Here is a 14,870-nt window from a genome sequence, read left to right as displayed (position 1 = left end):
TGCAACAGAGGGTCAGCTCTGGTTTCCCCTTCCCCGAGGGAGAAAGGGGGCTCTTTTTTGCAGAGTGTGCTGTTCCCAGCCCCAGCCTACGCAGCCGTGTAGCTGCAGTATAGCAGCAGCAGAGCTGCCTCTGGAGAACCATCATTACTTCCCCACGCAAAGGAGGTTTGTTCTGCCGTGGTAACCTACAACAGGGACCAAAATTCTGTTCTGTTGTAGAAAATCTATGCACACCCACACATGCACACCAGGGTTGCTGCTTTTTCATGCTTGACGGTGAATACCACACAATGTGTGCATCAGTGGCCAGGGACAGACAAGAACAATGACTTTCATCCTTGATGCAAACAACTGCTAGAAGAGTGCTTCCAAAAGCCTGAAGCACACACGTTAAGCTCTCAGAAAAAGAAAGCTTTTCATTTTTTCAGATTTGTAAGCGTTTCTCAACCAAGTCAGGGGTCAATTATGTCGAAGATCACCTGTCAGCACATTAAAATGATTATATCTTGTCACATACCTCTACAGATGTGAATATACCACCAGGTGTGTACTAGGCAATGGGTGAAGAAAATGCATTTATCAACTGGGCAGAAGATTTGAGACATGCAAGATATGCCACAGAAAAGGCAATAAATATTCTGTAACTGTCTTGTACCACCACTTCAGACTCCACAGAAAGCTTAGTCTGAGTCCACTGTAGTGAAGTTACGATAATGAATAATTTGGTTTCTCTTGCTGCTGAGAAATCAGACCACCCTGAAACTTCCTGGCTTCCAGTGTAAAGGGAGGAGAGTAGTTACGGAAAGGTATGGATGCAGTTCAGTTCTTAAAGTTCAATCAGCTGCGGCTCAACAGCAATAATTAAAACAGTGCTGGCACCAGTCAGTATAATAATTTTAGAAAGCTTCTTAAATTAAGAAGTGTAGTAATCAAGAATGTGGCTGTCAGAAGGTAGTACAATCTTTTATTCCCTCATTTTACTTGGAATATTGCATTCTCTGCTCAAAATGCTGCCACTGTGCTGATAGGTAATAAGACAAAGACTGTACAATCACAAAAAGAAAAGAAAAAAAAAGAGCTGTTTAGAAGATTCCTCTGGAAGTCACCTGATCCCACCCCCCACTTGAAGTGGGACATCATCAGTGACAGATCAGACCACCCACAGCTTTGTCAAGTCTTTAAAAAGTGAAGCATAGCAAGTTAGAAGGTACCATAGGAGGGTACTACCACAGCTCATACAGTGTTTGCACTCATTCTCTGGGAACATTTCACTGAGATATATTAATGGTAGGAAGACAAAAGCCCTTGGACAGTGTTCTGAACACACTTCTACTCTCTAGTCTTTGTAATACAACATAAGGGCGATTGAAGACAGCGGAGGAAAATAATCTCTTTGTTTATATTTTACAATACATATTGACCGTTTGCATTAGCTGCGTATTTATCATTGCTTTGACAAAATCCCAGAACAAATCTGACATGAACAACAAGGTGTGTTAAGATGAGCTGTATTAAAAAATAGCTATCTTTTTCTCTGTTCCATAATAAAGTTTTCACCTAAACAACTGTTCCAAGAGTTAAAGCCTCTTGAAGGGCCACAGATGATGTTTCATTGCTAGTAGAAAACGGGATAGTGGGGTTGGAAGTGAAATTGAAGCTAGGGCTGTCATCTAGAGGGTTTGAAAACTCCAAACAGGAAGTTTTTGCTGAAATTCAGGGTAAGTTATCCCACTGAGAAGGGATCAGTGCACATTCACTAGATTCAGGCAACTTTAGGAAAGGCTTGTGCCTAATGAATCATAGAACAGTTTGGGTTGGAAGGGACCTTTAAAGGTCATCTAGTCCAACACCCCTGCAAGAAGCAGGGACATCTTCAACTAGATCAGGTTCTGAGCAACCTGATCTAATGAAGTCTTTCCGATAACCCTAACACACAAAGAAAGTAGTGCACCCATGCCATAACTGGTAATAGTCATCCAGACCTCTGCTCCTGACCATCTTCACTTGTCCCCATATGAGAGGACAGGTTTTTTTCTGGAGACACCTCCTCAGAAAGTCCCTGTACTTTCATTAATGTCAGCACAGTCATTATGTCCTTTTCACAGGCAGGGGTGTGTCTGCATATCTGACTCTCCTGGAACCTTTTCCATAGCCTCTTGTTGTACAGCTGAGAACAAACTGAGGGGTTAAATAAAACTGTATTTACATTGTGCAGTGCCAGCAATTATGGTCAGCTATGTTGACTGGTTTTCATATAGTGTGTCTTGATGCCTGTCCTCTGCTTTGTAGTAAGATTAAGTTTACCACCAGCTTTCTGATGGTATCTCAGTACAATCACGTACGATACAGCCATTGTGCAACCTATTCTCAGTCTCCACTATACCTCTATGACTCACATTTTTGATAACTTGGAAAGAGATTTGTATGAAGTTATTTGTCTTAACTACATCCTGCCAAGAGTGATACAGTTTTATAACCTTAAACAGTGCTTAAACAGCACTGAAAATGTACACTAACAGCTCAGACCTGTTAGCACTTACCATACAAGTAAAACCTGGCTTGTGCTAAGCAGCCCAAACCATCCTGCATGAGTCTGCTGCAACAGTGAGCCTACCACTGCTGTGTCTAGGGAGCGTCCCTTGACTACTCTGCACTTGATGTTTGTGGTTAAGGTGGCCCTTCCTCATCAGCCTTTTACGTTCTCCTGGGAGGAGCGAGCCACTGTGTCACATTGTGCCCCTCTAAACAAGCTACAGCCTGATGGAGAGACTGCTTTGGACCATATGCTGCACCTCAAAGGACTTAATGAGCTTCCTGGAGATCCAGACGACCTACAGGGAGAGTTTGGTTTTGCTACACACACTGCCACATCCTCACAGGAGACAGAGAGGAGAAATGGCAAAATCTACATCCAGGAACTCCCAGGAGGGAAGGAAGCAGAGATTTCTTGAAGCACTAGGCTGGGTGTCCATAGGCAGTGCTCCCGATGGAAGCTGGCAACGGTGTGAGGAGAGAGCTTTCAGAGGAGAAAGGGAGAGGCTCTAGGCAGCTCAGTTTTGAGGAAAAGGCAGGCTAATATACTTCGGGCTATCACCTCAGAGCTGCCCTGAAAGCCAGCATATTACAGGAAGGAGGGACTGCAAGAATCCCTTCAAAGAGATGCAGAGAACATTTTGTCTTCTTATTACCAAAAGTTTCACAAAACCAATCTTTTTTTCTGCCACACAGAAGACTCCAGCCTTTGCAGAAGGGTGAGGAAGGCGTGCAAGCACTGTGCAGTCTAATACATAAGCAATTGTCTGAGAAATTGGGGAAGAAGAAAGTTCATTATTTTGTTTAAAGGTGTTCTCCTACACCAATAATCGGTTCTCATAATAAAACAGAATAGGCTGGGCTTGTGCAAACAACTTGGTAAGAATGTATTTGAGGTCCTGAAGATTTGCTGAAGTGATCATTAAACCACAGAATTTACCTGTGTATGACTGTTAGGGGAAATCCTTACTACTGCTTATCACTTCATCTTCATGTGTTTGTTTGAAAAGCGCTGAATAACTTTTAAAACCTTGTTAAATAAAATGGGAAACTGGAGCCTGCAGAAAGATCAGATTACTTTAACATGTTTTTCTCTAACATAGAGAAAGGGGTTGGCACATTGCTCCAATGAGTAGAAGTGCCTTGCACTACATTGAGTTATACTAATCTACTAGAGTTAAACACATTACTGAATGCCATGCATGAAAGTATTAATGGCTCTGATCTTTAACGTCACTTTTGTTACTCAGCACAGTCTGAGGAACATCCTAAGGAACAGCCATTTGGGGAAAGTTTCAAAGAATAAAAACTGAATTAAGATGACCAGGGTAGGGGGTATTTTTCTTTTTGCAGACAGTCTCAAGCTATAACAATGCATAACATTCTTGCAGATATCCAAATAAGCTCTGGAAAAAAAGTAAAATCTTTAGTGTTTTTGTTTTCTTCAGCTTTTTAAAGATAAAGCTTTCCTTCCATAGTGAAGTTGAATAAGCGCATGGCTTTAATCAGCTGTTGCTTTGAAGCAAAAAATAAAGCCCTCTTCTGAAGTAGTAAGTGGTACCATTTTCAGCTTAAGAAGTTCCTAACCACTGATTTTTTTGAAATGTAGGTGACTATTCTGAACTCAGTGTGCCTGCTTGTGGTCGGGTGTATACAGCTCAGTTTGAGTTTCACCAGTCCTTGTAGCTGCCACCATCAATTACTGCTATAAAGGACTTAGTGGCCTCTGCAAGAAGAGATCCCATGTTGCCTCATTTTTCTCCTTGTCATCACTACTGAAAGCATATATGGATAGCCAGGTATCCCTACTACTGTATGTGCTCTTGGTAAGTGTGCCTTAGCATTGTCTTTGTCACAAGAAGTACTCTTAGTTTCCCTGTCAGAAATCTCAGCAAAACTGAAGACCTAGTGCCACAGGTGCTCCTAAAGCAGGGAAAACAGGTGTTTATTTTGACTTCAAGACTAGAAGGTGAAGATTGGGACTCCCAAGAGCAAGATAACATGCTAATCACTGTATCTAATATTAAGCACTGTCTCTATCCTATCCTAATTTGATGAAAGACAGCTAATAGAAACAAATTCATGTAGAAAATACGTGATGATTTCTCAGATCTAAGTGCCTAAATACTTGGGAAGCACTGGGACAATAATTGTAAGTTAGGCTAAACACTGCTGATTTTAATCCCTGTCTTTGCCTTAAAATAAGAAGTTTCCAACCAGAAAAAAATTATAGGAAGTCCAATTGAGGTTTCAGACTCTGTTTGCAGGGATTTGGCAGAATATGAATTTGGGGAGGCGGATGAAAAGTACAGGAACAATGAGAAGAGAAAGTCTGTCCTAAACATAGGTCCCCACACCCTAGGGAAAATCCTGAAGTAGTAAAGTACTGGAAGAGCCTACTGAAAAGATATTAGCTGTGAAAAGGAAAGCTACCTGAGAGTCTTCCTGTATTCAGGAACGCAAGACTGATGTCTTTCTGTCACAGAACTAGCTAGTCTTCATATCTGGATCTTTTGCCATTTTTTCTTCCTCCTACATGACTCTGAACATTGGCATCTTCCTGAAACAGAAAGGGGAGAATTCCAGGCATCTTGCTCGTCTGAATTTGACACATGATCAAAACATGTAGTTTCTGGGTTTCTTCTGGTCCAGCTATTCCATAAAATCTGAAATTATGTGTAACCAAGAAAATGGGTATATCATTTTAGAAAGTTTTGTACTGTAAAGAAATAATTTGAACAAAGTAGACAAAGAGGGGTCAGAACAGATGGTGACCACTGTGAGTTTTTCTGAGCATGCAGAGCTCTGCACTATAATTTTAGGAGACTGAAGTAGAGAAGCAGTCATTACACCCCAGTGAGGCTTTCTTTCTGCTGGTCACTAATATCAGACAGTCATTTCACCAACGTTTTCTATAAATAACCTGAGCTGGATCTGACAGCAGGAGAAAGCTGCAGGTATCACAAAAGACAACCATGAGACAAAGGTTTGACCTCTCTGGCTTAGCATTAGGAAGCCAAATTAAATACACTACTCACCAGCTTATTTGTCATAGCACAGCTTTGCACTAATGATTTGACACTGAAACCACGACCCTTCCTTGGGGCAGCATCCCTCAAACAAACGCTGTGCGCGTGGAGAAGCTCCTACCTCCAGGCTGGGGAGCAGCGATGGCAGCTGCTCCTGCAGGGCTGGGTGCGAGGGGATGCCAGGAAGGCAGCTGGGTCTGACCGAGAGGACCTGGGCTCACAGTGTTGGGGCAGGGCAGGCCAAAACACCAACCCACCAGGCTGGGGTCAGCTTCAGACACAGCCAGAGCCATGGAGACAGGCCATCACCCACCAGTGGAGGCCCCAGGCAACATGCTCCACAGGTACACCTGAGCAGGACAACAGCACCCCAGTAGGCCAGGCAGGGCTGAGCTGAGCTTAAATAGAACCCCTGAGCCCATGGGTGTGTAGAAGCTCCAGCTGAGGCTGCTTGGGGCCATCAAAGCAACTTCTCTTTCTGTTTATTATACTCCTGTATTTCTTTTATGCAATGCTTGGTTTACATTATTTTAATTTGTTCACTGCACTTTGTGAAAAGCATTTTCAGTGAAGTCCCTTAAGCCCAATCCTTTTGCACAGGCTGGTTGGTCCTTCGAGTCAGCAGGATCCCACTCACCTCTGGGCGCCACAGCTTCCTCAAGTCTATGGCAGAAAATACTCTCTGGACTGTTTTCTCCATAGGTCCCCAGACATGTCTTGGAGATGAAGCTCTCCTCCCATCTAAATCCTGGTTAACACAAACTCTCTGGGGCTACCACAGTCTTCACGGCGTGCTCAGTGCAAGCTCCCCAGCTTCCTTGCAGTGTTGCAGTGACTGTTGCAATGATATGGGTTGTAGGGCTTTGGTTTCCCATGAAATGCTCACAAGTCCTTCTTGTCTTGTGCTCATGGAGTTAATAATTTTTGAAAAGCAACCTTCCCAACAAAATTTCATATCTGCCCTTGTAGCTTTAATCTCATTTGCTGGAGAAAGTAAGATAAACAGTGAATGGAAATAATCATACTGCCGTGCCATAACTGTGTATTTTCTTTTCATTCAGGTTCTAACAGACCTTCAGTTAATCCTCTGAAATGTTCAGTTTGCAATTCAAGTTTAAAATATTTTTTTTTGTTCCTTGTCTTGTTTGTTCAGTGTCCCACTCCCCCTATTCTACTGGAAAAGAAGAGAGTGTGAGTAACTAAGCCAGAAATAACGCATGCACCAAGCTGCTCCAATAAATCCACCAGTTCACAGATAATCTAATTAGATGAATATAGTCTACTTTTAAACTGGTTTTCTTATTCTTTATTTCTTTATTTTTTGTACAAATCGTCTCACTCTCTATCACACCAAAACTTTGAACTCTAAATCAAAAACTTATAGGAAAGGTCTATTTTTAACATAGAGCTAAAAGACTGTAGGAGAAAAAAAGGGAGTTTAGGATAGAATGAAGTATTGACAGAAACCCTGTGTATCTTGCACTGCCTCATATCAATGGTTGATCTGGATCAGTCATGCCAGTTTCAGAAAGGGACAGCTTTACAATTCTGTCTTCCATAAGAAAAAAAATTACACATAATTTCATGGCTCTACAGAACAGCTCCTGGGATTTGCTCTCTACAAGGTTTGACTCACTCCTGTCCACCAAAGATGTCAACTTTTAACAGCCTGTCCTTTATTTTAACTTAGAAACTCCTACCTCTCTTTTTTTGCCCCCCTTCCCCTTTTGGCATAAGAATTCAAATGTTCACTATTCCTTTTATATACCTGATCATGTTCAATAATCATCTTGCAGGAACCTGATGAAAATTTAGAAAAGCCTCCAGTCTTTTCCACCTTGTTTGCCACTGTCTCAAGTCTGCTTTTCTCTAGAACATTTTGGGTTTTATTTTTCCCTTGTGCAAGTAACATCACAATATTCACATTTTTAATACTGCCCATTATATTGTGAAGAAGTCCGGTTCTCAGCTTTTTATTGAAAATGTCATAGTTTCAAATATTTTTAGCTATGTCAGTTAAGAGTTTGGGCTTAACTCTTTAATGTTTTAAAATGTCTGTACTTTTTTTCACAGGAATATTGGACTGTGGATACTCTATACTCAGTAGAAAATGGGTACAGTCATAGCCTTTTGCAAAATATTTGAACTTATAGTAAACAAATTGGGTACTATTTATAAGCAGTTATCACATTTAGTATGGCACCACAAACATACCAGATATTATTTATAGCTTTTTTTTTTTTTTAAATGAGATTACACGTTTAGTACTTGAACAGTACTATTTATGCAAATTGAGAAAATAATCCAAACTGGTACAGAATTTCTTTCAAGCCCATGCAAGAAAATCTAGGCCATGTTCAACTGCAGATCTTAAGTTTCTGCAGTTATCATTACAAACTTTTCTTGGGCACGTCTGAGGGGTTTTTTTCACATCCTTTGATATACTTCTACATCTACATCTATATTCAACACTATACAATTTTAGCCATTTTTATATTGCATTAGTCCCTGGAGCTAAAGCTAAGCTAACCTTTATACCTTCATTCTCCATAATTACTACAGAATTAAGCCATTTAATAGGCTTTTCTTTGCTGTTCTATTTATCAGATTCCTCCTCCAGATGTTTTTGCTGGAGCGCTAAAGAAACATTTGTAGATTTATTTTTTTTGGCAGTACATCTTATATTACAACAATTTCCTTCTTACACCTTTAAAATGTTTCTAGATTGATCATGATGTCTGTAAGTACATGTCTACCTAATGCACATATCCTCCTAACAAGCCCTGGCATGTTTTTTACAAGCATGGAATAAATATTTTCTTCTGTAAAGCAATTATAAGCTATTTATTTCCAAGATTTTATCTTTATATCGAAATTACTTATGCCTGGGAAATTATTTCTCTGCGATACATTCTGAATCATGTTTAGCAGAAATATATTTTCCTTTTTTTTCTTACTGCACATGAACCTAATATCTCACTGTCTGGTAAATGCCTGTTAAGTTTTCAGCCAATAAGTAGACGATTCGGTCTCTTGGCATAGCTTTCACTTTAATGTCTTCAGAATAATTCTTTTGTGTTGCACAAAATACATTTACTCAGTTTCTTGGTAAACATTTTCAGTCCTTCTCTTTGGACTTTTGTGAAATAGTTTTGCTCCTGACAGGTGTACTGTCTCTTTACAAATGCTGCGGGCTGCTTCAGCCTGTTATTTCCCTGTGCAGCCCTACGTACTGCTCCCTGTTAGTGCATGCTGACTGCCTTTGGCAGACTCCTCCTTAGACCTTTTCACTTCCATTCTCCTCTGTCCATTCCCATTGTAGTTGTTTCTGGTGTTTATTTAATATCACCCAGGATTATATAGGCTTTTTCCCTTCCAACACTCAGAGCATTGTTGGTTTTATTTTGCATCCCAGTGCAGTTTGATTGCTGTTTTCTAAGTTTAAACTGGGAAATTCCATCTATATTTTCCTCACTTTTGGATGTCAGCCTCCTATTGCAAGATGCCCTTGGATCAGAGAGACTCTCCCCAACATCTTTTTACTCAATCTTGCTGTAAGGACTTAAGCTGTGTTTCTTTCTTTCTGGAAAGTCAGTGTTCTTTGGTACCTGATTGACTTTTCTTAACTTACCTTGTATTTTTGACAGGTATCTAGACTCTGATCCTGCAACTTTTTAAACAGCTGCTTTACTTCCCTTTCACATGGCTCTCTGGGCTCTCAGGGTGAGACACAACTCTCACCTGAGCATCTCCAATTTGCCTGCCACACTCCTGTGGAGTTTCAGGCACTTGGGATTTTGGTTCCCTCTTCTCACACAAGTTCTTGTGCAGCTTCTTGACACACTTTTTTTCCTACCCTGCTTCTGCCACAATTGCCTGTGTTTGGCTGCTAATGAAGATGAGGCTCTTGGTACAAAGATGATGCTCCTGGTACCAGGGAGCACTTTTCTGTGGCAGTAAGAATGAAGTTAGGCTTGGTGGCTCAGAGTTAAGAGTAGCCGTTAATAAATAAATAAAAAAATCAGCGCCCCAGGCCGGGCACCACCATGTCTCTCTGCCTCTTTCCCTGAGGTTTCCTTTCAGCAAGGCAGGCAGGAGGGCCCAGCAGCCAGGCGGTGAAGCAACCGAAGGAACACAGAATGTGCTCCTTGAATAGACAAAGGACTTTCCCCGCCAGGGCTGCAAGACAGGCACCGTACACCAGCACCATGTTTGCACAGAGTAAACAGAGGCTAAGCTATTGCAGATCATAAAAAATCAGATGCTGTAGCAAATTTAACGCCAGGATTTCAGCTTCTCCTGAGTAAAATTTAAATCTTTCTGTAATACCATTTCCCTTCTTTCTGGATCAAATTATTCACTGGTTTAAATCTATTATCGTGAGCCTGGACAACAGACTTTTTTTAATCCAAAAGGACAGATTTCTGTAGAGGACAGTCACAGTTTTATTTATTCCTCAGTTTCCTGTGAAATTCACATTGTGTGTGTCAGAAATATTCATTCCTAACCCTGATGCATTTAATATCTTCATTTAGACCATGGGGCAAAGCTGAAAACATGTTCAGGCTTGGGGAGAGAAAGAGATAGAGGGAGGGAGGGAGGGAGATGATGAAACAGCCATTGTGGTATACCATTGTTTGACCACTTGGGAACTCTATGACCTTTGAGTTTATTGAGAAATATTAATAAACACGTGAACATAGCAAACCATTTCTCTTCTCTGAAAGCTTATTGTGTGGTTCAGGTTTTTGGAAGAGGCTTTTGTAACATTTGTTTGTGTCAAAGATAAAAGACAATTCCTCCTTGCCACCTTACTTAGCACCAGTGCACACATTGTGTAGTCTTTACTGTAGAGCATGAAAAGAAACAGCAAACCCAGTGAGCATAAATATTTGAGGACAGAATAGAATTTTCTGTCCCTATCATACACTCTTAAACTAAACCTAGTTTGGGGTTTTTTTTTGCTTTCAAGGAGGCACATGCAATTCTGCAGAACAACTATTCTTGAGGATGGAACAGAAGGTTATGTGCATTATGATGGGGAAAGGACAGAGTTACCAGCAGCCCTGAGAGGGAGTGATGGACAGGGTTGACAAGCGAAGGGCCTAGGATGATGTGAATGAAAGGGAACACAAAATCAACAGAACAGGGTTAAGCAAGGTCACCTCAATTGCTTACAAACAATTGCATGTAAGCAAGGAAGTGACTACAAAACACCATTACGTGAAAACCCACCAGCATGTCAGTTGCCCTCCTGAAGCGCCTGCAGACTCATGGTTGCAGCGTGGGGAATAAACATGAGGAATTAGAGATCTGTGTGCAGTTTCAGGGCTATGATCTCTTTAGGATCACAGACACATGGTGGAATGACCTGCGCGGCTGAAGTGCTCCAGCAGGGGCATGCAGGCTCTTAGGAAGGACAGGCTGGGAAGACGAGGAAGAGGAGTTGCCCTCTATGTGATAGAACAGCTTGAGTGCATGGAGCTTTGCCTGGGGATGGATGATGAGCCAACTGAGAGCCTATGGGTAAGGACGACAGAGCTGACCAGTATCGATGACAGTGTAGTGAGTGTCTGCTACAGGCCACCTTGTTACCTGTGTAAAACCATGCGTTTGAATAAGTGCCTAGGTTATAGTGACACTATTCAAGCCAGAATTAGATATACTGCATCCAAGTCTTCTGAGGAGGACAGGGAGTCATGGCTTTACTATATATGCCTGCTTATATATAATACAAACATTGCAGGCCTCACTAACGACTAGGCCCTTGCAGAGAAACTGACTGATGAGAAAGGAACGTCCTGCCCAGAAGGTGCTGAAAGTTGAGTAATTGCTAAAGAAGCATAAAGTCAGCAAAAACCAATGGTAACTGGGGGAAAGGTAAAGACAGCATGGGGAGATCGCAACCACCAATTCAATTTAAGACCAAGAAGACATTTGAGTCACCCTTTGAGTTTGTGCAGAAAAATTAAAAGACACCATAACTTTAGATCAAGACAAGGCATGTTGTTAACCAGTGAAGGACAAAGCAATAAGAAACAAACCAATGGTCATTACAGTAAATGCATATTCATATAGTTTGAAGAGTATAAATATACTGAAGTTCTCTTGTGCAGTATGCTGGCTTTGTGGAATTACCACCTTGCACCCATATTTGTGCAAACATGAAATAAATAAAATACCTCTGCTCTGTGTGTATACTGGTGTATTGTACACTGGGTAAACGACCCTGCTTGTGGGACAACAACCTGACCACAAAGAACAAATGGGTGAGGCTTTCTACAGACAGCTAGAAGTAGCTTGACATTCCTAGCCCCTTGTCCTCTTGGGAGACTTCAACCACCCTGAGAAATGCTGGAGGAAAACCACAACAGGGCATAAGCAATCCAGGATATTCTTGGAGAATATTGATGGCAAATTCCTGACCAAACTGAGAGGAGAGCCAACGAAGACAGGTGCACCACTAGACCCCATGCTCACACACAAGGAAGAGCTCATTGGCGATGCAAACCTGAAAGGCAGACTTGGCTGCAGTGACTGTGAGATGGTGGAACTCAGGATCCTGAGAGGAAGGAGTGGAGCAAAACCCGGATCACAACCCTGAACTTCAGGAGAGTAGACTTCGGCCTCTTCAGGGATCTGCTTGAATGAGTCCCATGGAATAAGGCCCTGGAGAGGAGTCCAAGAGAGCTGATTGATACTCAAGGATCACCTCCTCTAAGCTCAAGAGCAGTCCATCCCAATGAACAGGAAGTCAGGAAAAAAAGCCCGGAGGCCAGCATGAATAAAGAAGGAGCTCCTGTCAAAAAGTGGCAAAAGGAAAAATGGGGAAAGTGTGGGCCTGCTGCTGAACGAGATAGGGGTCCTGGTGACATAGGACATGGAGAAGGCTGAGGTATACTGAATGCTTTTTTCACTTCAGACTCACACTCAGTCTTTACTAGCAAGACCAGCTTCAAAAATCCAAGGCCCCAGAGAACAGGGGGGAAAGTCTGGAGCCAGGAAGACATACCCTTGGTGGAAGAGGATCAAGTTAGAGAATACTTAAGCAAACTGGATATATATAAGTCCATGGGCCTGATGGGATGCACCTACAAGTGCTAGGGAGCTGACTGATGTCATTGCAAGGCCACTCAATTATCTTTGAACAGTCATTGTGACTGGGTGAAGTGCTAAGGCTCGGACAACCGGCCCACGCCAGAGTTGACCTATAGATGAATCCTGTATATTTTATAATTGATAACCATTGTGCTAGTAGGTATTGTACTAAGTTATAACAACCCAATCATGCTGATGTAAAAAGTGCTAAAGCGTTGAAATACTGCAGCCTGAACAACAAGGCCCCAAGCTGAAGCTGCTAACTTAGTCTGGAATCACTAGCAAAGTATGTAAGCTTGCTAGTGAAAGATGCAGCCTAGAATATAATCGGTAGTGAGGACAAATTGCTGAGAATGTATCCAGCCTCCCTTGTTTAGCCTTGTTCAAGGCTGAGAACCCATGTATTTGGCCTTGTTAGAAACTCCCTTGGTTTCCCCCCCTGAGCCCTGGCCAGGCTTTGGGTGGAATCCAACAGGAGAATGGAACCAGAAATTTTCCGCTCAAAACAAAGGTGCCAGCTATTCTGGCTTGCTGATCTCTGGTATATAAAGCTGGACCCACTCACAGCCACTTTGGAAGCCTCACCTATGGATGGACACACCGCGTAGGATTTTCCCCTTGCCGGGACAGGCTCTCCAAACCCTCGCTGTAACCGGGGCTGCCCAGCCACTGCGGGTCTGGATGATGGTAACATATGCAAGTGGTGACGTATTTTTCTTGATCACTATTCTCTCTCTCATGTAGTAATGATCTGATGCATTACATGGTATTTTCCTGTTTGCTGCTTTAAGTGCACTCTTCTGCTTTTTCTTACTGGATATTTTCTCTGTTACACTGTTATATTATTTGGTTATCATCAGTAAAATACGCCTACTCTTTTCACTTTGGTGTCTGAGTTTAACTGGTATCCTTAATCAGCAAAACACTGGGAGAGGTGCCTGAGGAGCTGAGGAAAGCAAACGTCACTTCTACCTTCAAAAATGGGGAGAACGAAGACCTAGGGGACTACAGGCTGGTCAGCATCACCTTGATCCCTGAGAAAGGGATGGAACAGCTAATCCTGGAAACTATTTCCAGGCACATGAAGGACAAGGAGGTTGTTCAAAGTAGTCATTGTGGTTTCACCAAGATGAAGTCATGCTTGACCAGCCTAATAACCTTCTATGATGAAATGATAGGCTTGGTAGGTGAGGGCAGAGCAGTGAAAAATGTCTATTTTGACTTCAGTAGGGCTTTTGACACTGTCTTCCATAAGGTCCTCATAGAGAAGCTGATGAACTGTGAGCTGGATGAGCAGACAGTGAGGTGGACTGAAAACTGACTGAATGGTCAGGCCCAAAGGGTGGTGATCAGTGGCACAACATCTAGTTGGAGGGCCAGTAATTAGCAGTTCATCCAACATATCAAATACTGGATCCAGTACTGATCAATATCTTCATTAATGATCCAGATGATGGAGCAGAATGTGCCCTTGACACAAAACTGGGAGGAGTGGCTGGTACACTGGATAGTTGTCTTGCTATCCAAAGAACCTCTACCGGCTGGAGGAATGGGTTGAATAGGAACCTCATGCAACTCAACAAAGGGAAGTGCAAAGTCCTGCAACTGGGGAGGAACAACCCCAGTTACCAGTACATGTTGGGAGTGAACCAGCTGGAAAGCACCTGGGAGTGAAAAGGAGAAAAGGACCTGGGAGACCTGGTGGACAGAAAGTCAAACATGAGCCAGAAACAAGCTCTTGTTGCAAAAAATAAGTTAACAGTGTTTTGGGCTGACTTAGGAGGCGTGTTGCCAGCAGGTTGTCAAAGAGAGGCTGAGGAGTTTGCATCCCTGGAGATATTCAAAAGCCATTCAAAAGCCATCTGAACATGTTCTTGGGCAACCTGCTGTAGGTGACACTGCTTAAGCAGGGGGGTTGGACAAGATGACCTCCAGAGGTCCCTTCCAACCTCAATCATTCTATGGTTTTGCGATTATACAACAAGGACTCTAACAGCTGACTGAAGACGAGTGTTGACTGGCTAATCCAAAGGGATTTGTAGCTTTGGTGTGATAAGAGAGTGAAAAAAAAAAGTAAATTACCAATTCCGTTAATATGAGTCTTTCCAAACTGCCATCCTATAAAGTCTGGAGATACATTGGGCAACGAGCTTCTTTTCTTCATTATGGGAGCAATCTCTGAGCTCTGATCAGAACAACTTAATGATGAAT

The sequence above is a fragment of the Athene noctua genome, chromosome 6, assembly GCF_965140245.1.
Source record: "Athene noctua chromosome 6, bAthNoc1.hap1.1, whole genome shotgun sequence".
Taxonomy (NCBI): Eukaryota; Metazoa; Chordata; class Aves; order Strigiformes; family Strigidae; genus Athene; species Athene noctua.
This window is presented reverse-complemented; position numbering follows the sequence as displayed.